Genomic DNA, 21,787 nt, shown 5'->3' on the forward strand with positions numbered 1-21,787 from the left:
TAACTATCGAATATCATTTAAAAATTGTGCGTAAAACATTTTTACACTACAGACATGAAATGCTTTTTTTATCAAAATTATATACCTCACATCTTATATGGTTAGAAGGACCTTTATTTAGTGAAGAGTACAATGGTTCTCATGATGTGTCATTGCCATGAGCAGTCACTGGCTCAGTGTGTATCTCGTTATATCCCACTGCTGCTGTCTTGTGTTTTAGAAGAAGGAACTGTGCATCCAAAATCTGCTGGATAACACCACAAAGGGGGACTAATACATTGTTCTGCCTCACAGCTTGTAGGAACTACAGGACCAGAGAGCCTTGTCTCACTAGGTTTTACTGTAAAATTCAAGGGCTATGTTGAGTAAATTAGTGATGTCAATAAATGTGTCATTTAGATTTTCTGTTGAGATTTACTGCAACAAGTACTCTGCAGTACCAAACACAGATGACAAAATGATATATCTCTAACATGAAATACTAAAGACTTTTAAGTTTGTGTTTAATTTTATTGTTCTGTATTGTGAATCTGTCTACCATTAATATAATCATGATATTTTTTTCAACAATGCAATATAATCCTACCACAAAAAAAATAATGAATATGAAACACTTGCAGATTATTAAAAATGACAATGTTCTACTATCATACCATCCATCTTGCATGGTGAAAAACATGTTTTAATTTTTACTTTTTATGTAGCACTTTTTGGCTTTGTCCATGTATAAAGGAACACTATTGCCATTGTCACATCCCTGTTTTTCTCACAAAGTGCCAACCATCACCACAAATCGTATTACGCATTCTTGGTAGAAAAGTACTTCTGCAACATTTCCTTGGTGCAGGGAAGGGAAAAAAGACAATTGTTTCCTCAATATTCACATCCAGAGCAGAATTTGGCAATGATTTTGGGCATAAGCACTGGCCTTCATCCTGCAATGAGCTCTTATCTTGCTCTCTGAGTTATGGCAGCATGAGACTTACATCTGGCCGAAGCACTTCCTGCATTCAAGATGTGTTTTCAACATTCTTTACTACTGAGTCCATACTTCTTTGTGTAACTGTAAATTCACATCCCAATGCCATTCAAGAAACAGATAATTGTTAATAATGACAACTGGTTATCATCTCTGATCTCCATATATTAGTGCTTTACTGTAAATATCTGCTTTGAACAAACACACAGCAAGTGGTTATGAGGCCATATTATATATGCTGTTGCCATCTATATTCAGATGACAGCAGGGATTAGTGAAAAAAGTAGGAAGGAATGACACATTGGGCAACAAGTGAGTAGACACATAAGGTTTTTCAAAATAACAGAATATACAGGCTTATGTATTCTGAGTCAATACAAAATTGCAGATATAACACTTATTTGTGCTTTACAGCTTGAGGTACCAAGTGCTTGTTTGCTCTTTCCTTGCTCCATAAAAGAGCAATTTATTTGTGCTCTAATGTATAACATTTCTTATCTTTTGTAGTATCACAGCCTAACCACAGAAGTGAGTGACAGATAGCTTTTTATTGCTTGCTGATCACTTTTTCAGTCAAGTGCTATGAACCTGGAGTCAGAGTTAAAGTAAGGGCAGTTTGTGCTTTGTGTAGTTTATGCATTTTGCACTGTGGTGAATTTGACCATTTACTTTACATTCATAGGTAGCCTTCACATGTATCTGTTTTCCTGGACTAGAGTCAGAATTAACAATGTGCTGGAAATTTGTGCTTTAAAGTATGCAGTTTCAAGGAACTGTAACGGATCTTAATAGGGGTTGTGTGAGGAAAATACTGACAGAAAGAGGCTACATGTGAGTGGAAACAACATAAAGAACATTAAAAATTGTTGTTTTATATAATTTGTTACACTGCAACTTTGGGTGTGTAAGGAAATGACTACTGTACTTACTGCACATTTTTTCATAATAGTGGCTAAAATTTTTTACAAGACAATTATAGTTGATGGCAGCTAAAAGAATAATAGCAGTCAGAATGTTGAAATGATCAATACACATAAATTTGTGTTACAGAAACTATTTATTTATTAAGGGGATTGATGTTCAAGACCAGTAAATGTATGTGTAATACCCACAAAAAGGGAAAGGAACAATATTAAATATTTTTTCTAAGATTATACAAGATATATAAGTTCTTGGTTAAATTCATTAACTGATACTAAAAGGCTGACAGTGAGGAATGAATCTTGAAATTAATTATAGAGCTAACTTTGGGGGACTGTAATGAATGCTGTATGAAAAAAAACACTCTACATTTCAGACTAGGCATTGGTGGTATTTGTAGTCATTGTGTGAATGCGTAAAGGCTATCTGCGCGTTTCCTCAGTAAAGTTAAGATTCATAGATTACACATGGTGGCCACAAATCAACTTAAGCAAATGAAGTCAGAATGAGATGTAAATGAGAAATGATGTAAAATGGCATATACTAATGACACATTTTTGTGCTTGTGATTCATAGTCAAGGTTTTACACTTTTCCATGTTGCCCCCAGATTTGATATAAAAGGCAGAGCCACCCCGATTCTATCAACTTTTCATTTTGCAGTGATGTTGCCATTTACTGCTAGGCTAGCTATTTCTCATGTGAGGTGCTTGTCTTCATTGAGCTAAAACCCCTTGCACCTGACAGTGCTCACATGAGGTGCTTGTCTTCATTGAGCTAAAACCCCTTGCACCTGACAGTTCTTACATGAGGTGCTTGTCTTCATTGAGCTAAAACCCCTTGCACCTGACAGTGCTCACATGAGGTGCTTGTCTTCATTGAGCTAAAACCCCTTGCACCTGACAGTGCTCACATGAGGTGCTTGTCTTCATTTAGCTAAAACCCCTTGCACCTGACAGTGCTCACATGAGGTGCTTGTCTTCATTGAGCTAAAACCCCTTGCACCTGACAGTGCTCACATGAGGTGCTTGTCTTCATTGAGCTAAAACCCCTTGCACCTGACAGTGCTCATGTGAGGTGCTTGTCTTCATTGAGCTAAAACCTCTTGCACCTGACAGTGCTCACCAGCCAAGAGGGCAGAGATATAGGCAGGGGATAACTCACTATAATTTTGACAATCAGGTAATACTTGATATAGTCAGACTGGACAGGAATGTTGTAATTGTCTTAATTAATATGTATGCTCCCCACACCCCACAAAGGCACTGTGAGCTTCCTATCCTTGTGGACACAAAGGTGTGTATAGCCCTTGCTATACTTGCCACATGGATCTTCCAAAGACAGATTGAGGATGCCTTGCATATCTCACAAGCTTTTACCGTGAGAATACTTTGGCAGTTCCAGTATGTAATCTTGACATGTGTGGATCAGTATATATATTTCCCATTGTCACTTCAGGACCAGTTCAGATGAGTGCCTTTTATGGGATGGGACTTTTTTCTGATGTACTCAATGTGATGGATTGCACCCATGTTTTAGTTAGGGCCCTATATAGTTCAACAGGGGTGTACACCACAATAGGAAGGTCTATCATTCCATCAAATGCCAGGCAGTGTGTGATATATGGGGGTATATCCCCAACATCTCTGTATAGCATCCTGGTAGTACACATGATTTCCATGTCTGGCACACTAGCTCTCTCTGTTGCCTCTTCCTGCATAGCAGGATTCCAGTGGTCATCTTTTTGGTATTGGGAAAATAGTTTTTCTTTTTTCTATTTTAAAGTAGTGGTGCAGCAGTTAGCATTGCCACCTCACAGCAAGAGGTTCTCCGGTTCGATCCTTGGCTGGGGTGCCTTCCGTGTGGAGTCTGCATGTCCTCCCTGTGGTCACATGGGTTTCCTCCAGGTGCTCCGGTTTCCTCCCACATCCCAGAGACATGCTATAGGTGGATTGGACACTCTAAATTGGCCCTAGGTGTGAGTGCGTGCATGTGTGTGCCTTCTGTGGAAGGTTGGGCACTGGGCTGGCAACTCAACACTGTAAAAACTCCACTGCCAATCATAAGCGGACAGGTGATCTGCTGTGGTGACCCCTAACTGGGAAAAGCCGAAAGAAGAAGAAGATTTTAAAGTAGTTATTCATGATAAAATGTATTGCTGAATACTAAACTATTTTTTTCTTTCTGCTCCCCCCTCTATCTCTTTTTTGTTCTTTTAGGTGATGCTGGACATCCATAGCAGCTATGGCTCATGATACCAGTGAGAAATCCAAGTGAAACTGCTTTAGAGAATTAGAATCCAGCCCTGTTCCAGACTCATATTTTCATCCACAGATTCTTTGGCCACTTGCAGAGTCATTTTAACTGCCTAGATGCGTCTGAGTATGACTCATCTACCGCAGACAGGATGTTTACTACCTATTGCATTCTGCATAACGTGATCATGCACCAGTCTGGTGGTAAAGTAACTAATGATTTCACTGTATCTCCAAGCACCAGTCCAACACTGACTAATGGTGATGAACCAGCAACTGTTGGAAGGGACTCCTGGCATGTGCACAGCATATGGCTTCACAGGCAAAGAGGTGATGCCTAGTCCAGAACTATGGACGATAACAATCAGGTTAGTGTTTCCTTTCTTGTAAAAAACAGAGTATAATGGATGCATGCAATGATATCTATGTGCTATGCTGTGTGGTGCATGGTCTGTTGTCACTGTTGATCAGCATTAAATAACATTTTTTTTTTATTTTAGAACAGGTATTCATATTATTGTTTGCAAAAGTTATGCCTAAGTCCTATTCAGTGATGTTGTAAGGCATCATATAAGGAATAATCTAATTTTAACCGTTTTGCATAATACATTTTAGTGAGGTAGTATACCTAAGTATGAATATATTGAATGCCCCCAAGTGGTGCTGGTAGTAAAATGTATTAATTCAGTATTTAACATGAGTTCATACTTTTCAATTGAATGAAAACATATTACATTGTTACTTATATTGCACAATGTTTCCATAGTTTGAAACATTTTATCTATTAGAGTAATGTACATCAGATTATTTCCTTTTGTCATCCACAATAATTTGTGGCCTCAGAGACAAAAACATCCTCATTTGTGCAGTGGTGAAGGTGAAGTAGCAGCAGTGTTTGTTTACATGAGGGGGATACTCATTTCATCTTTAATTTTCTTTCCCTGAATACTTGTGCATTACTACACATGCTACCATATAATATGCCCTCTCCTTGCAATGTGTTAATGTGCAGTTCCTTCCCCTGACTATGTTTATATCCATAACTACTTGATTCCAGGTTTTTGCCGTGTCGGCTTGTTTGGGCCCCTCTTTTCCAAAAAGACATTCACCATATGCCTTCAAGGATACAATGAGGATGTTTTTCTCCTCATGGCTAAAGTTACCGTTATTCTGCATCAATCCTTGGTTTTGCATAAATACTGCACAATAAACAATATGCCACAGTCATACACAAAAAAACATTTGCTGCAATCATCAGTCAAACATCGCAGTAATGAAAGCATGCTTGCCATCCATCACAAAAATGTTTGGTGACACAACACCCATAATTATACACATGCACATTCTCAGTCCAGCCAAATAAGGTTGTGTCGAGCTAAACTTTGCAACATCATGAATTCATTCACAATAGTAAAGCAAGCAGTGTGCCACTTTCTTGTATTCATAAAACTGTAATTTTTTTATTTAGCAGTCACACTCAGAAATCTCCCAGTAAGCTGAGTATATTATAGCAATAACCCACACCTGGGTGTGGGTAATGCTGGATTTACCCACGGTTGGTGTAGTTTGGTCATGAGGGCAAAGCCTGAGTGGCCAAACAAAGCCAACCGTGGGTAAATCCAGCATTACCCACACCCAGAAGTGGGTTATTGCTATTATACAATGACATTATTTAAGAAAAAAAATTACTTTTCTTAAATAATGGCATTGTATAATGCCTCCTTGCTACCCTTCTGCAGCTGTCTGGTATTCTGCGGCAGTTCTGATGTACTGCGCATGCGTATGCCCACACAGTACATCAGAGCTGTGGGTAAAAGCAACGGAGAAAGCAAGAGCTCCGTTGCTTTTTACAAACTGTTTTGCTATGTTAAACAGGTTTAACATAGCGAGACAGCCTTAAAGAAAGCAACGGAGAATCTCTGTTGCTTTTTATAAAGCTGTCTTGCTATGTTAAACCCATTTAACATAGCGAGACAGTTTAGAAAAAAGCAAAGGAGAAAGCAAGATCTCCGTTGCTTTTTACAAACTGTCTCACTATGTTAAAGGAGTTTAACATAGCGAGACAGCTTTAAAAAAAGCAATGAAGAATCTCCGTTGCTTTTTTTAAAGCTGTCTTACTATGTTAAACTCATTTAACATAGCGAGACAGTGTAAAGCAATGGAGATCTTGTGTTCTCTGTTGCTGTAAAAAAAAAAAAAAGAGTTATAGTAATGGAAAAAGTCCAGGCGACCGGACCTTTTTCCATTACTATAACTCAGATTTACAACGTGCATGCTGCCAATCAGCGTGCACGTTTTTGAATATTAATAAGGGGTCATTGTATAATGAGCCAATAAAACATCATTGCCACTTCAATACTTCAAAGTTAAATCATTGCATTTCTACCACATCTGCACAATCACTAAATGACAGTAAAATAAAATTCTCTTTCTCACTGATCATTATAATGAATTTCTATTTACAAACAATAGTTTTACGGTATTCATGTAAGTCATTCTAATCTACCCATCATATCAGTAAAGCAAACATTTCTTTAAGTAAATTCAGTAATCTAACATTTTGAACTGTTTTATATTAACTTGCATTATTTCAGTTATTTTTGTTTACTTTAAAAAGTGTGTGTTGTCCTAAGGTATTTTTCGCCTAAGTAATCAGAAATTAATATGGTGGCATTTAACTTATTTGTGTAAGTTCATGGTCACTTATGTATTTTGTATGCAAATTAGGGCATTTTATGCTTGTCTGTATGAATTGCAGTAATATATGAAAATGTAAGTCAACTTATCTGAGCAACTTGGCCTCAGTTAGTCATGAATGCAGCCTCAGATTCAGGTGAACAAGTTGGTGATAACAGTGGAGGCCCCAGAAATCCTCAGTTATTTTCTCAGCTGACAACATATAGAAAAGGCAAAATGGAGTCATATGAATGTGAGTTTGTGACCCATGAAGAATAATCCCTGCCCACCCAACATTATCTGGCACATCTTATCTCAAAATCAGTCAATACTTACTACATTTGACACACAAATATTTGTTTCTGAATAAATAAATAACCCTCACAAAACAAATATATATATATATATATATATATATATATATATATATATACACTGCAGTGTCTCAGACATATAATTTTATTTTGCTAAGTAAATGAGGTTTGGTAACAAGGGCATCTTCAGGTGGCGGTTTAGGTAGAATCGGTTATGGGAAATAAGAGGGTAGGGGAAGAAATATAGTTGGGGAGGAAAGGGTTAAATAGGAAAATAGGATGATTGGGGGATGAGGAAAGTGTAGGGAGGGCCTTAATGGGTTTTATGTGAGTGTAACTGGGTAAGGAATCACATTTTGTGTGAACTTGCTACCCGCCCTCTCTCCTTGTTTTTTTTTTTTTTTAACATTGGGGATTGTGTAGTTATGTTATAAGTTTGGGTTGGCAGAGAAGAGGGGCAGGCTTGTCCATCTTCTGCCCCTCTCTCTGGTGTTGGATGTTCATTTCAATGAGTTGGGAAATGCAAGTGAGTGGTGGGAAGCTGCTTGACAAGTAAAATAACCGAACGGGGGTAAGGGTGCTGCTTATTTGGTCAGGGTGATTGGGGTCATGCTGTTATTGTTATATGGATGTTTATGCTGTGAGTAATATATTAAAATATTGGTTGATCAATAAAGTTATGTCTATGGAATTTAATAAAGGTTGTCAAATGTCATTTGCTGGTGATGTGTGTTTATTGAAGGGGACCAGGACAATTGCATTTGTGGGTTTGTTTGTCGCTAGTCCTGTCCTAAAATGTATTATTTCTTCATGAATTCAACTTTAATATCTCACACCTATAGTAAAGATGACTGACACATCAGATGTGCACTTTCTTTAACATAGCATGTATAACCAAAGATTCTTTTACAGATATTCCTTTTAAATAAATGAAAACTGCAGATATGCACAAATTGTACCCTTACATGCCCTCTACTTCAGTTCTTCAAAATTGTTTCTTTTTCTTTGGACAAAAAGGATGATTTAGAAGCACATTAAACATATAGGTCATCGCAATACCAGTGAGTAAAGAATGAACTCTTCATATTAGTATATTAACAAGTGATACCTCAGTTAACCAAGCCTTCAGCTGATGCATTAAAATCCGTGGTTTAAAAACCGGAACTAAAAGTGAATAAGAAATGGTGCAGGTAATATTAAAAAAGTAACATAGGCAAATTACATCTACAGTATATCAGCTAGCAAATTACACATTGCTGTTAATTTATTCTTTCTTAATTGTTAAGGAAACTGTGGGGAAAAAATCTATCTGATGTGCCATTTACATTATAGTGGATGACATGGTAATTTCAGTGCCTGACATGGTGGCAGAGAAATTCAATTTAATTCTTAGTGATGTGAGTTCATCCTGGAATATTAAGTAACTTCTCTGTTTGTTTGTAACCTGAAATCAATGCAAATGTTGAGAGAGAGAGAGAGAGAGAGCACTTTAAAGGCTACATGAATTAGTATATCTAGAAAGAAAGTTTTAACTTGCATAAAATGATATAAGAGATTTGTTATTCTTAGACATATAACTTAACTACTGAAAGTGATATTGCTCTGTTTTTGAAGGTTTTCATGAACTTATTTACTGTCTTTTTGTTTTCATTTACAACTTTCTTTTCTTTTTTTTTTTGAAATGTAATACATGAGACAGTGAAGGATACATGGGGGTCTTCAGTATTACCCCCCCTTTGTCTGCTATTTACAAGTTAGTCATTTTTGTTATTCTCATTTTCTGTCTCCCCTCAGTTTGGTATAATCTATTCAGTGATATTAACCTCTTACTTTTTATTAGTACATTCATGTCTTATTGCACTCATGATATTAATTAATACAACGTCTCTCTTGTTTTATGTCCGTTATGTCTTCATCCATTATGATCGATTATAAATAAATAAATGTATTTTTAAAGCACAGGATACTGTACCATGCTATTACCAAAAAGAGTAATGAGACAGACGAATAAGGAAGCAGTTTTCTACCTTGTTTTTCTAAAGAAGCCATCTTGTTAACATTCACTATTCTGACAATGATGACTCAGGATTCTTACAGAATCAGCAAAAGGTATGAGATTATTTTTTAAAGAAATGTTTATAAGTGGCCACATTGTAATATTAATATAAAAATAAATTTGTTAACATAAAATACATTTTTCACCATTAGGATGATAATATTAATACACAAACCAAGATAAACTACAGGCTATGCAGTAGTGGCATTCATTACAATTCCAGTCTTGCCCCCTGTTCCCCATCACATTTCACAGAAGACACATACATGCTTCAGCCTTGGTCCCATACAGCAAATAATGGAATGGATTTAACTCTTATTAAAACAAATGGACCTGCTAGAAATAAAAGGAACCCCCAAAGATTAATTCATTGTATGCCCATAAACAGACTAAATGTAGAATAAAAATATTTTGCCCATGGCACAGTCTAATACAAATATTACAGTCATTATAAAGCAATATGCTCTTTTATCCTGCTTTATATCATGCATAGAGCATTTAAGCTTACTGGAAATGTATGACAAGTCCAGATGTAAAAAGGAGACCAAATTTTATTTAACACACTCATTCTGGGGGTTTGTCATGCTCACCAAAGTTTAACACTAGCATATATCTTCAGTTAACTTCTTTAGCTCACTCCTATAAAACAGTGTTCACATCCTCTTGCCTCTTTTTTTATTACCAACAGTAAAAGTGCCAACAGTGTCATTTCAATAAGTAACAGTTGTGAATTTTTTGTGCAATAAATATCGTGTTTCCTTAGACAAGTGCCAACAGAATCCTGTGCAATAAGAAGTAGCCGTGGAATTCTGTGCAATAAATACTGTGTGTCTTTAGCTTAGTAATGTCTGTTCATATGAAAAACAATAAATATTACATAGTAAGAATCTCTAAATGTAATGTAAATTGTCTGCACATAGGGCCTGGAGTAATGTAATTTTGTTCAGTTGCACTTGTTGTGGAGTCTGAATGACAATAAAGTTTAGATTGACTTGACTTTGACTTCATGCTTGGCCCCTTTTTTCCCCCTTTTAATATCCAGTCAGCAAGTATTACTGGAGTGAAGACTAACCTCAGTGGCCACATCATATCAAGTCTTTTGTACAGATATCCCTTTAGCTAGGCAAGCACCTACAAACCCTGAAAATGTGATGCCAGTTTTCTCCCACACAGATCTTCAGCAGCCGATGATGGAGGCATTTCAGTATGAAATCTTTAGGTCATTTTAGCACTCTGGTTCCTTTAGTAATCAGGTATTGCCCTGGGGAACACTAGTTCTGCAGGGTTTCTACATTAACATATGTACCCAGGGCTGCTGATGTTTAAAGAGTAGGGACCTTGGTGCCATTGATTTTTCTACAGGCCATTTATTTTCCTGCCAAGTACATTTACAACAAGCCAGGGAGATTTCATTATCTACAATGATTTCATGATTACTCAGAACTACAATGACGTCATAATTACTCAGAAACATACTTCAGCAACTGCAGCTGACTGCAACACCTCACAACAGTCATTTTAAGCACAGACTGAAATGTGTGTGCCTTTTTTTACTGTAAATCAAGTGGCATCCTTAGATATGTCACTTTTACTTTGCCTAGGCTCCATTTTGATAGGAAATAATTATGAACTAAGGCTTTTATTATTAGTTTGCATCTATTTCTTTGTGGCTTTTGAATTTTAAAATTCAGATATTCTTTTTAGATTTTCTTTAAATGTTCTTCCCATTTTCAACAAGGAAGATGAGCAGGTCCAAGGACCATTTCAGCTCATGAGACACAGCTAGTGGGAGTCAAAAACACAATCAAGAAAATACACATATTTGATACATTGCAAACAGCAATAGTTACATTGATAAACAGCAATAGTTAAATTGATAAACATCAGTAGCTGTAGTCTGTTTTTGCAGGATATAGAAGGAATGTTGCTGAAACCTGGAATCTAATGGGGTGGCTTTTTAATTAAAAAGTACTACCCTATCATAGAGATATGGAACAGGCCAAAACAAATGCAAAATATATTTTAGGTGATAGCATATAAAACGTGATGCATAATAAAAATAGCACTATATGTATGTAAATGTTTCTGCTGGGACTGCTTTCTGTGGCTCCACAAAGACTGTCAGAAAGCAGTCATATGTCTCAAGGACTGGAAATAATGTCCAGACAACATTTTTAATAAAATTCTGCTGTCATTATTTATATAACTGCAATGATATTTAAGAACTCATCCAGGCATTGGCATTTTAGTCAAACTGAGCATCTAATCTTGAGGACAAACATGAAATGATTGATTCTAACCAATTTGATAAGTCAAAAAGATCTAAATTATTTGATCAAAATCTGCAATATGAAGCAAGGCTAACAGGTTAAATATATAAAGGAGACATCAGGTGATTTACGTTTATTTTTCATTTCTATCTTTCTTTATTTATTTATGTATGTATTTTTCCAAAGAAACCAGAATTGTCAAAACATGGCAACTTCAGTGCAATTACTTCAGCTTGTTGGGGTAGAGAATTTGAAGAATTCCAGGCCAGTAGAGCTATATTTTTAATGATTTAAGGGAAATGAAATAGTGGTCAGTACACGCATTCAAATCTCTTTGTGTGTGCCCTTATACAACAGCTCAAAGTAACCATGTGTGGGAGTTGTTATATGCCTTGTATCGTCACAGCAACACATTTACTGTACTTAATTTAATACATGGTTGTATAGTATCTGTCTGATTGTTCACAAGTTGATTTAAATTCTCTTTGAATTCTGTGATAACTGAATTTGGTTATTCTTTTCTTTCAGAATGTTTTTATTCAATTGCAGCTGAATGTTGATTCATTAAATCAGTATGCCATTAATGATTTGCTAATACACAAATGCCCTGTAGAGTGCACTAAATACTGTGTGTATTTAAAGGTAGCACCTAATAACTATGGTGATCTGTGTTCCTCATGTCAAAAATTGTTGTTACATAAATTAATGACTGGGCTGATGGTATAAATAATTGTAAGCAAAGAGCAAATAGAACACATTGAAGAAAGGAAGTCTCTATTGTGTATAAAGACTACTAAACGCCTGTGAAACAAGGTAATGCCAGTGACAACTTTAGAATTCAGGATATGAGTATTCAGCAGTCTGAGAATTCAGAGCATATAGAAGGAAAAAATAAGAAAGAAAGGAAGGAGTTCACAACAAATAAAAAGAAGAAAAAGAAACTGATACACGTCTAGAAAGCAAAGAGAATGCATAATAAAAAGGATACTGTTTTGTTATGTAATGCACAGATTACAGAGAATAATAAGATTATTCTATCAGAATACCTTCAGTTTACAGAAAAGGCCTATTTTTCATATTTTTTCCAAAAGTGAAAGTAAAAAAAAGAAGCAAGGGGAAAGTGAAAAGGGAGAAATCAAAACTGTACGTGGAAGGACTGAAGAACATTACTGTAATTAAAAAAGGAGAGAAAGAAGTTGAAAATATGGCTCAAAGTGTGGATGTACAAAGCCAGCTGGATGAGAATTGTACGCTTGCAAATGTAATAAACAATGAAAACAGTGGGATTAATAAGACTAATGGTGATGAAATCATTCTTTTGTAACAACTGACAGAGAAGATATTATTGAATTATTTACTTATTTTATTTTTATTTTTATTTATTTTACATTTGTTAACTGGGATGGTCCGACTGGATGAGGTCCATTTACAGCGTAGGCCCGGGGAGAAAAGCTCCACTTAATTAATACAACAGACAGTGATAATAATACATAATGTAAAGTAAAGACTTTGTTACTGAGCAGTATGTTGTGCATAGCAGAATGGTATGCAAAGAAAGATCATATCAGCAATATATACAAGCGAACATTAAGTTAGTCAAAATATACAGACAGACATCACAACATTTCCAAATGTCAAGGAATGCCATTTGTTGCTTCCATTTTTACCGAGGGTCTGATAATTGGAGAGAAGAGAGAAAGATGGTGGTAGCATACACTAGGATTAAGTAACACATGGACGTAGCCAAGAGCTAATAAGATGAGCCTTAAGGGAGTTTTTGAATTGCTTGGTATTAGGTGCAGAAGTCACTGAGGAAGGGAGATTATTCCAACTTTTTGCTATACTGTGATAAAATAGAGCTTTACCTGCTGTGCTGTCGGCTGTGGAGATAGAGAGGAGTGATTTGTTGGCAGTGCGGAGTGGTTGATTTGGAATGTAGTTAGTAAGTAGTTCCCTAAGGGCTGGAGTTTTTTCAGGATATTTTAGGTTGTTATAAGCTATGACTAGTTGGTGGTAGGTTAATAAATGGGAGCTCAAGCCACTGAAGTTGCCTAAGAGGTATACAATGGCATGTTCTAAAGAGGGAATTTTTTGCAAACTTGGCGATTTTGTTATAACACGACTCAAGTTTCTCCAGGTCAGATTTTCTTACATAGGTGAGAATAGGTGCTGCATACATGAGTGTGGAAAGAAGGAGGGTTTGAGCTAGGGTGACCTGAGCTTGATATGATAGAAAGTCTTTTTGTCTGTATAGGGACTCCATTTTTTGTGTACCTTTTTAATAGTTTGAGAGATATGGATGTCAAAGTGTAGGTTGTTATCTATTTCAACACCAAGCAGCTTGGTGTGGAGAGAGGGTGAAATGACAGTTCCATTATTGGAGGAAGGAGAGTGGAGTGGTTTGTGATTGGTTTGGGGTAAATAGTTTTGTTTTGTTGGGATTTAAGAAAATTTGAATATCTGTGATCCACCTTTCTACTGAGGTAAAAGATTCCTGGGCGAGATGCTGTAGGGTGGTGAGATTTGGGGCAGAGCAGATCAGGGTGGAGTCATCTGCATACTGTATGAGTGAAACCTGTAGGGTAGAGGTATGTAGATTATTGGTAAAGATAAAAAAGAAGAGTGGACCGAATATGGAACCTTGAGGTACACCAGTGGTAGCTGGGAGTAAAGATGATAGAACTCCTTGCCACTGGACAGCTTGTTGTCAGTCTGATAGATAGTTTCTAAACCATGCAAAAGTGTTAGGGGCAAAGGATAGAGAGGTAAGAGTATCTATTAGAATGGAGTGGGAAACCAAGTCAAATGCTTTGGAGAGGTCCAGGAATATAGCAGATACAAATCTGTTGTTATTTCTATGTTGGTTAACCAGGTTTGTGAAAGAGAGAAGGGATGAAGTTGTGCTGTGGTGTGGGTGGAAACCATGTTGTGTAGAGGAGAAGAGATTGTTAGAGTCTAGGAAATTTGTGACCAGAGAGTTTATGCATTTCTCAAGTATCTTTGATAAAGAAGACAGAATGGCTGTGAGGCAATAGTTAAAGAAATCATAGGAATTCCCACCCTTTTGAAGGGGAATAATGTAAGAGATTGTCCATAGTTGAGGGATGTGGGATTCCTGTATGGAGCGGTTGATTAAGGTTGAGACTGGGTAGAATAGAGTCGGCAGAAATTTTTAGGAAATAACCAGGTATACCATCTGATGCAAGAGTAGTGGGTTTAAGTTTTAAGAATTTTTTTTTATTGTTGAGGTTGGGACAGGAGAGAATGTAAAGGGAGATGAGTTGTTAGAAGTTGTTGGTATGGATGAGTAGATATTTTTGGAAAGTTGAGTTGATAGTGATTTAATGGATTCAGTAAAGTGGTGATTAAATTGGGAGGCTATATTGCTATCTGTTTTTGAGAGGTGGAGGTGGGAGCTGGTGTGGAGGTTTTAACAGGTTTTAGTAGGGAGTTTATTGCATGCCAGAACTTTTGGGGGTTATTGGACTGTTTATTTTGTATAATTAGAAAGTAGTTCGGTTTATCAAGCTTTGTTTGTTTTTTGACCTGATTCCTAAGGTGTTGATAGTTTTGTTTGGATAGACTAGTGTTATCTTCCAGGTTTTCCATGCCTTGTCTCTGTTTTTTAATAGGGCTGTAGTGGATTTAGTAAGCCAAGGAGCATAGTGTTTCTTAGCTCTAACTTTTCTTACTGGGGCAACTGAATCAAGGATGTTAATAAGAGTACTATTAAAATAGTCCACTGCTTGGTCTAGGTCAAGGCTGTGTAGTGGCTCCCAGTTACATTTTTTAATATAGTGTTGAGTTCTAGAGGGTTGACATTGCAATAGTTTCTGACTTGTCTATAGACTGTAGGTTTGGGTAAGTTAGTACGTTTTTGTAAAAGGAATGTAGGGAGATGGTTACTAAGTCCATCATGTAGACTATCTGCTTCGTAAGTATGTTCAGGGTAATTTACTAATGTCCAATCTAGTATAGATTCCTTATGGGATTTTTTGTCTACTCTAGTTGGTTCTTGAATGAGTTGAGAAAATCCATACAGGTTGATGTGGTTAGTGGCGTTTTTAGAGTTGCATGCTAGCCAGTCAGTGTTTAAGTCACCTAATAAAATAGTTTCCTGTGGGAGATTATCTTTTGACCATTGTAGAATCTCCTCAGTTATTGGAGTGTTATTACCTGGAGGGATATATGCACAGAGAATATTGATGCTCTTTTTCTTATTTAACAGTAGGGCAGAGCATACGATCTCAGCAGTATTAAATGTAGGTAGAGGAGTTAGTACAGGTTGGAGAGAAATTGTATTTTTATAGACAATTGCAACACCCCCACACTTCTTTCCTGTTCTACCTAGCCATAGGATATTATTTCCTGGAGGGAGGATTTCTTCGTTCTGTGTGCTGGGTTTTAGCCAGGTCTCTGTTATGGTAAGGATGTCGGGGGAGTAGTGAGTTATGAATGCGTGTAAGTGAGGAAATTTGTTTGATATACTGCGAGAGTTAAGACTGATGATGAGTAGATCTGCAGTGTGTTTGTTTGGGGGTATAATATTGCTTGGTCCTGGATTTGGGTGAATATCCCCCGAGGTAAGGAGGTATTTCTTTAATGAAAGTTAACGCTTGGTAGTTTGTAGAATATCTCTGTGGAGTTTATTTGATGTTTTTCTAGTGTAGAATAGTGAAACATACTTGTTACATAAAAACAGAATTGTGTTGTCACTAAATAAAGAGGGGGCTATAGGAAAGCTTATGTGTGTAATAACAGGTGTGAAGATATGTGTTGTACGGTAGGTGGTGTGTTTGTGTGTAAGGATGTAATGAAGGTTAAAGTTGTGAGGGTTAGTAGGAGAGATGAAAGTAAGGCCTGCACAGTTTGGGTTTTGTGGTATTTGGATGCAAGTGGTAAATTTGGGGTGTGGTTAGGGTGGTTGCAGGTGAGTGGCTGTAGGGAATGGTCAGGTGATTGTGGGGTTAGAATAAATGTTGAAGTAGTGGGAGCAGGTGGGAATTGGGGGCAGGGTAGGGGAGCGGAGTGAGCTGAGAGTAGCGAGGCGAATGGAGCAGGGCTCAGCCACCATGAGATTACAGAGACAATCAGTGAGCTCTAATCAGGGATAGCAGGAAAAACAAGCCAAACTGGGGTAAGTTCAGCATATCTGCTTCCTTGTATTGCAGTGGTAGACTGCTGGCATTGTGTTGCCACCTGGTGGTCAAAGTAGGTTACTACAGCCAGAAAAAAACTAACCTGTGTGTATGCTCATCTGCCCTGTAGTAATACTTTAAATAGGACCAGTTGACTTTTTTAAAAGCAGATAGTTTTAAAAACAGATTCGGAGTGCGAATAAATTGCAATAGAAGGAACACCTACAGTATAGAAAGCTGTGCTCTTTAGTTTGGTTTTGGAGCTGCTTCAGGCATGTAACTGAAGCAGATTTACACTCTTTCACAAGGTGTTTTGCTGGGCGAGTCTGTTGGACAGGGGATGACCACAGAGTGTTTAACCCCTCGGGAGAAGCTGCAAGACATAAGGGGGACACATACAAAAGGATAGACCAGGAAAGTAAGAAAAGACACATGAGAGACCAGACCTAGCAAAACCCTAGAAAAACAGAGATTTAACTGAGGTATAACACAGACAAGAAATAACCAGTGTAGCTATAACAGTATTCCTAGCTGACTAAGTCATGAAAGCAGAGCACTAAAAGTAAATGCAGTAGGTTGTACAGAAGTAGCAAATATTAGCAATCACAGTTAAGCCCTGCCCTGTAAGCAGAACAGAAAACAAACATTCTTAAACAAAACTGTAATGAGGCAATAGGAGTAATTGCAATAGATTGCACAGAAAAAGCAACTTTTAACAAACACAGGTAACTGAGCCCTAAAAGCAGAGCAGAAGACAATTCTGTTTGAACTGTAATGTAGTACTACAAGTAAAATGCAGTAGCTTGTACAGATAAAGCAACTTTTAGCAAGCACAGTTAACTCTGCACTGACAGACAGTGCTCAGTAGCAGTGTAAATGGCAATAAATAAAACAGTATGTTGTACGCAGTACCTTCTAAAGCCAGAGAGCACACAGGCAGGGGAGAGTAGAAGCATCCATGTGGACTGCAGAGAAAGCTAGAAGGATTTTAAAGATGGCACCACAAGAAGGAAGGCAAAGTTAAAGAGTCTGGGGGAGGGATTGTAAAGAAAAGAAAGTGAAAGAAACTGGAGAAGGGGTTGGAGTACAGACAGGAGATGGATATCACAGTGGCCTAGCTGGTTGGAACCAATACTGAAAGGGTCAGGTCAGCAGTGTGAAACAGCACTGAAACAATTAGAAAGGAAGCAACTCTGAAAATCAGAGCTGAAGAGGGAATGAGAGCAAGCCAGAGATGGAAATGTTGCAGATATAAGTTTAAAATCAGGAGACAAAGGGAGAAGAAGATGTACTAGGGGTTAAACAGCACTCTAGAGTGTGGCTGGCAGCATTAAACCTACATATACTGGAACTATTGAGAGTTAAAACATTAAACTAAAAGCTATTGGTTGTTGTTTTTCTTTCGGCTTTTCCCGGTTAGGGGTCGCCACGGCAGAACTCAGGTCCGCTAATGACTGGCAGTCGATTTTTATGGTGCCGAGGTGCCAGCCCGATGCCCAACCTTCAATGAATGCACGCCCATTCACGCATGTCTTTCGAATGCCACTCAACCGCAGGGAGGACATGCAGACTCCACACAGAAGACGCTCCAGCCAAGAATCAAACGGGAGAACCTCTTGCTGTGAGGCGACAACGATACTGCTGCACCACCGCAGCTTAAACTAAAAGCTATTGGTACTATTAGTTAAAACAGAAAGGAATGTGGTAGACTGCTGGCATTGTGTTGCCACCTGGTGGCCAAAGTAAGTTATTACAGCCAGAAGAAACTAACCTATGTGTATGTTCATCTGCCCTGTAGTAATACTTTAAATAAGGAGCTGTTTACTTTTTTAAAAGTAAATTAAATAAATAAATTAGAAGTTGGAGATTCTTCAGGTCTGGTCAGAGAAGATATTCATGTAATCGGTGATTCAGTTATTAGAGGAAATGATACTTACATTTGCATATAAGTTAATGAACATCAAATAGTTGTAAAAACAGTGTTATGCTTGCCAGGAGCAAAAATAAAGGATGTGATGCAGGCATTAGAACACTTAATGTAAGAAAATATGGATCAGTTTTTATTAATGTCAATACAAATGATTTAATCTGCTAGTACTCTCTGACTGTTAGTAGAGACCTTACAGCCCTCCTAGACAGCATAGCTTGTATAGGTGTTAGGACATATTTTTCACAAATAACATATTGAAGGAGAGCCAGGTTAACGTGAATGGAAAGATTTATTTGGTAAATACATACATGAAGAAATGTCCTGTTTTAAAAAATGGAAATGTGTTACAGCATCTGAGTCTAGTTTTGGGCACACATGTTCAGACAGGATGGCATACACTTGTCAAGATCAGGGAAGAAAATTTTTGCAGCACATATTTTGCAATATTTGACAAATGACAAACTCAAGGCAGGATTTTTGCCAGGTCAGAAATTTAGCAGTTCACAGCTAGCAAATTTTCATGCATCTCTCATCATTGCTAATGCTAGGGGCATTAATAATAATGATTTTTATTGGAAACTTTGCTATGCTACCACAAGACTGATATTGTTATTGTTTATGAAACAGAGCTAAAGAAAAATAACTGAAAACCAATTCTTCCAGGGTATAAGTGTTTTTACTGTAACATACATTCTAATAGAAAAATGGGTGCAGGTGTTATGATAGAGTTTTGTGACCTGTGATTATTACATGTTCAGTGATAACACCAATTCTACAGGTCATGTAACTGAAAATAAAGACAACCCTGTAACATATGTCAATTGTTGGAGTGTACAGACCAGTAAAGTCAAGTGCTGATGACCTAGAGGAATTCATACATTTCTTGCATGAAACACAAGAAGGAAGAATAATAGGGACTGAAGACTTAAATTTACCAGAAACAGACAGGAATAATATTGATTCAACAACATTAGTAAGGAAACTATTCACAGCATATGTTCAGAAACAATTGCTTTAGATTGTATAAAAAAAAAACTACCAGGGAACGGAACATACTAGACATTGTTTGTGTTCCTAACGAAATTATTTTATTTTATTTAACATTTGTTTATTGGGAAAGTCCGACTGGGACAGAGCCCATTTTCAGAGGAGGCCCAGTGTAAAATGCTCCAGATACATCTCTTTGGAATCTGGAAGGAAACTGGAACAACTGGAGGAAACCCACATGAATGCAGGGAGGACACGCGGACTCTGCACATAAAGCACTCCAGCTGGGAATCAGACCTCTTGTTGTGAAGTGACAATGCTAACCGCTGCACCACTGCACCTCCCTCTGTTACTTCTTGCCAAGTTTTACCAGGGTGATCCTAGGGTTATAAAGGTTAATTTGTTGATGAAAATCCCTTCAAACTGAATCTAAACCAATGCACAGAAGATTTATACCAGATTATATGGAAGCAAAACAGACACAATGTAAAATTAATTAGAGTTATGCTGCATTCAATAGAAAAACTGCAGAAGGAATGTGGAAAGTTTTGGAAAAGAAATTGTTTGAATGCAAAAAATCAAAACAATGTTTAACATCAAGATCTAGGCATGCAACATCAGGAGGATATACTTCAATAAGAACAAGATTACTTGATTAAAGTGAGAGACAAATAATATAAGAATTGGAAAACAGGTCAAACTACAACTTTGAAAACTGAAATAAACAAGCTGGACAAATAAATTAAGCAAAGAATGAGACAAGATCAAGAAAATTTTGAAGAAAATGTAAATAAACATTTTTAGCATAACAGGAAACCATTTTATAGATACATAAGATATGGAAAGAGTAAAGACATACACATTGATAAACTGTGTGTAGATTCTAAAATTTGTTCACAGACACAGCATATTCTAAATATATTTACAAAATCTTATACCCAACAGTTTGACTCCACAAAGGGAATGATAAGTTTTCCTAATGGCACCCAGGTAAGCTCAGATACTGAAATCAAATTAGATTATATTGAAAAAGAACTATGCAAACTGAATCCAAATAAAGCACAGGGAGGAGACAGAATTAGTAATAATGACCTAAGAACACTACAGCAAGAACTTATAGTACCATTATATCTATTATTTACTAGGTCATATAAATATGGAGAGATTTCTCAAGATTGGAGACATGCACTTATTAAACCTGTCTTTAAGGGAAAGGGGAGTAGGACAAACCCTGAAACATACAGACCCTTAAGTCTACTTTCATGTTTGGGAAAATAATAGAGAAGGTAATGTTAGATAAGTTATTGCTAGAAATGTAAAGGTTGGCACTTGAACCATATATCAGCATGCCTATGTTGAAAATAGATCTATTATCATCCGTTACCTAATGTTCTATAATAACATAATAACAACTGTGAATGAAAAATTGTGCTGTGATGTAATTTATATAGATTTAACTTTAGCATTTAACAGCATCATGCACAAAATACTGATCAGTAAATTAGAGCAACTAGGTACCGATGTACTCTTGATAAGATGGATAGCACCATGGCTTACAAATAGGACACGGCAAGTATCATACAGCAACTGGACAGGTGAAATCGTTGGTTACAGTCAGGGTGTCCCACATGGCTGCATCATATGCCCATACTTGTTTAGAGTGTATCTTTCCAATGTCTTTTTTCATTTAAGGGTTTCTACAGTCTGTATGCTGATGACTTGAAATGGGGTAAACTGATTACATGTGTTACAGACAGGACATGTCTCCAAAATAACTTGAATAACTTGACCATCTGGACACTGAAAATAATATGCTGATAAATACATCAAAAACTAAGCATATGAGATTTGGGAAACATAACTTGAAAAGTGAATATTTAATACAGCACACAATGATTGAAACTGTAGATGCATTTAAAGACTTGGGCATATGGGTAGATCCACCTTAGAGTTTTTCTAATCAAATCAACCAATTGGTTAATGATAGTTATAAAAATATAGGTTGTATAAAAAGATTTATAAAGTCTTGAAAATCAGAAATGATAAAGTCATTGTTTGTTAGTTACATTAGACCCAGGCTTGAGTATGGAATAACAATATGGAAACCTTATAAGAAAACAAGCATGAGTAAACTGGAAAGAGTGTAGTAGAAATATACCGAGGGAATCAATGGAATTGAAATTTTAAATTGCTGTGAAAGGCTAAAATATCTGAACTTGTACAGTGTCTCATACAGATATTTAAGGTGAGACTTTATTAAAG

This window comes from Protopterus annectens, chromosome 6.part1, assembly GCF_019279795.1.
Source record: "Protopterus annectens isolate FY-2018-M chromosome 6.part1, PAN1.0, whole genome shotgun sequence".
In the NCBI taxonomy this organism is placed as follows: Eukaryota; Metazoa; Chordata; order Ceratodontiformes; family Protopteridae; genus Protopterus; species Protopterus annectens.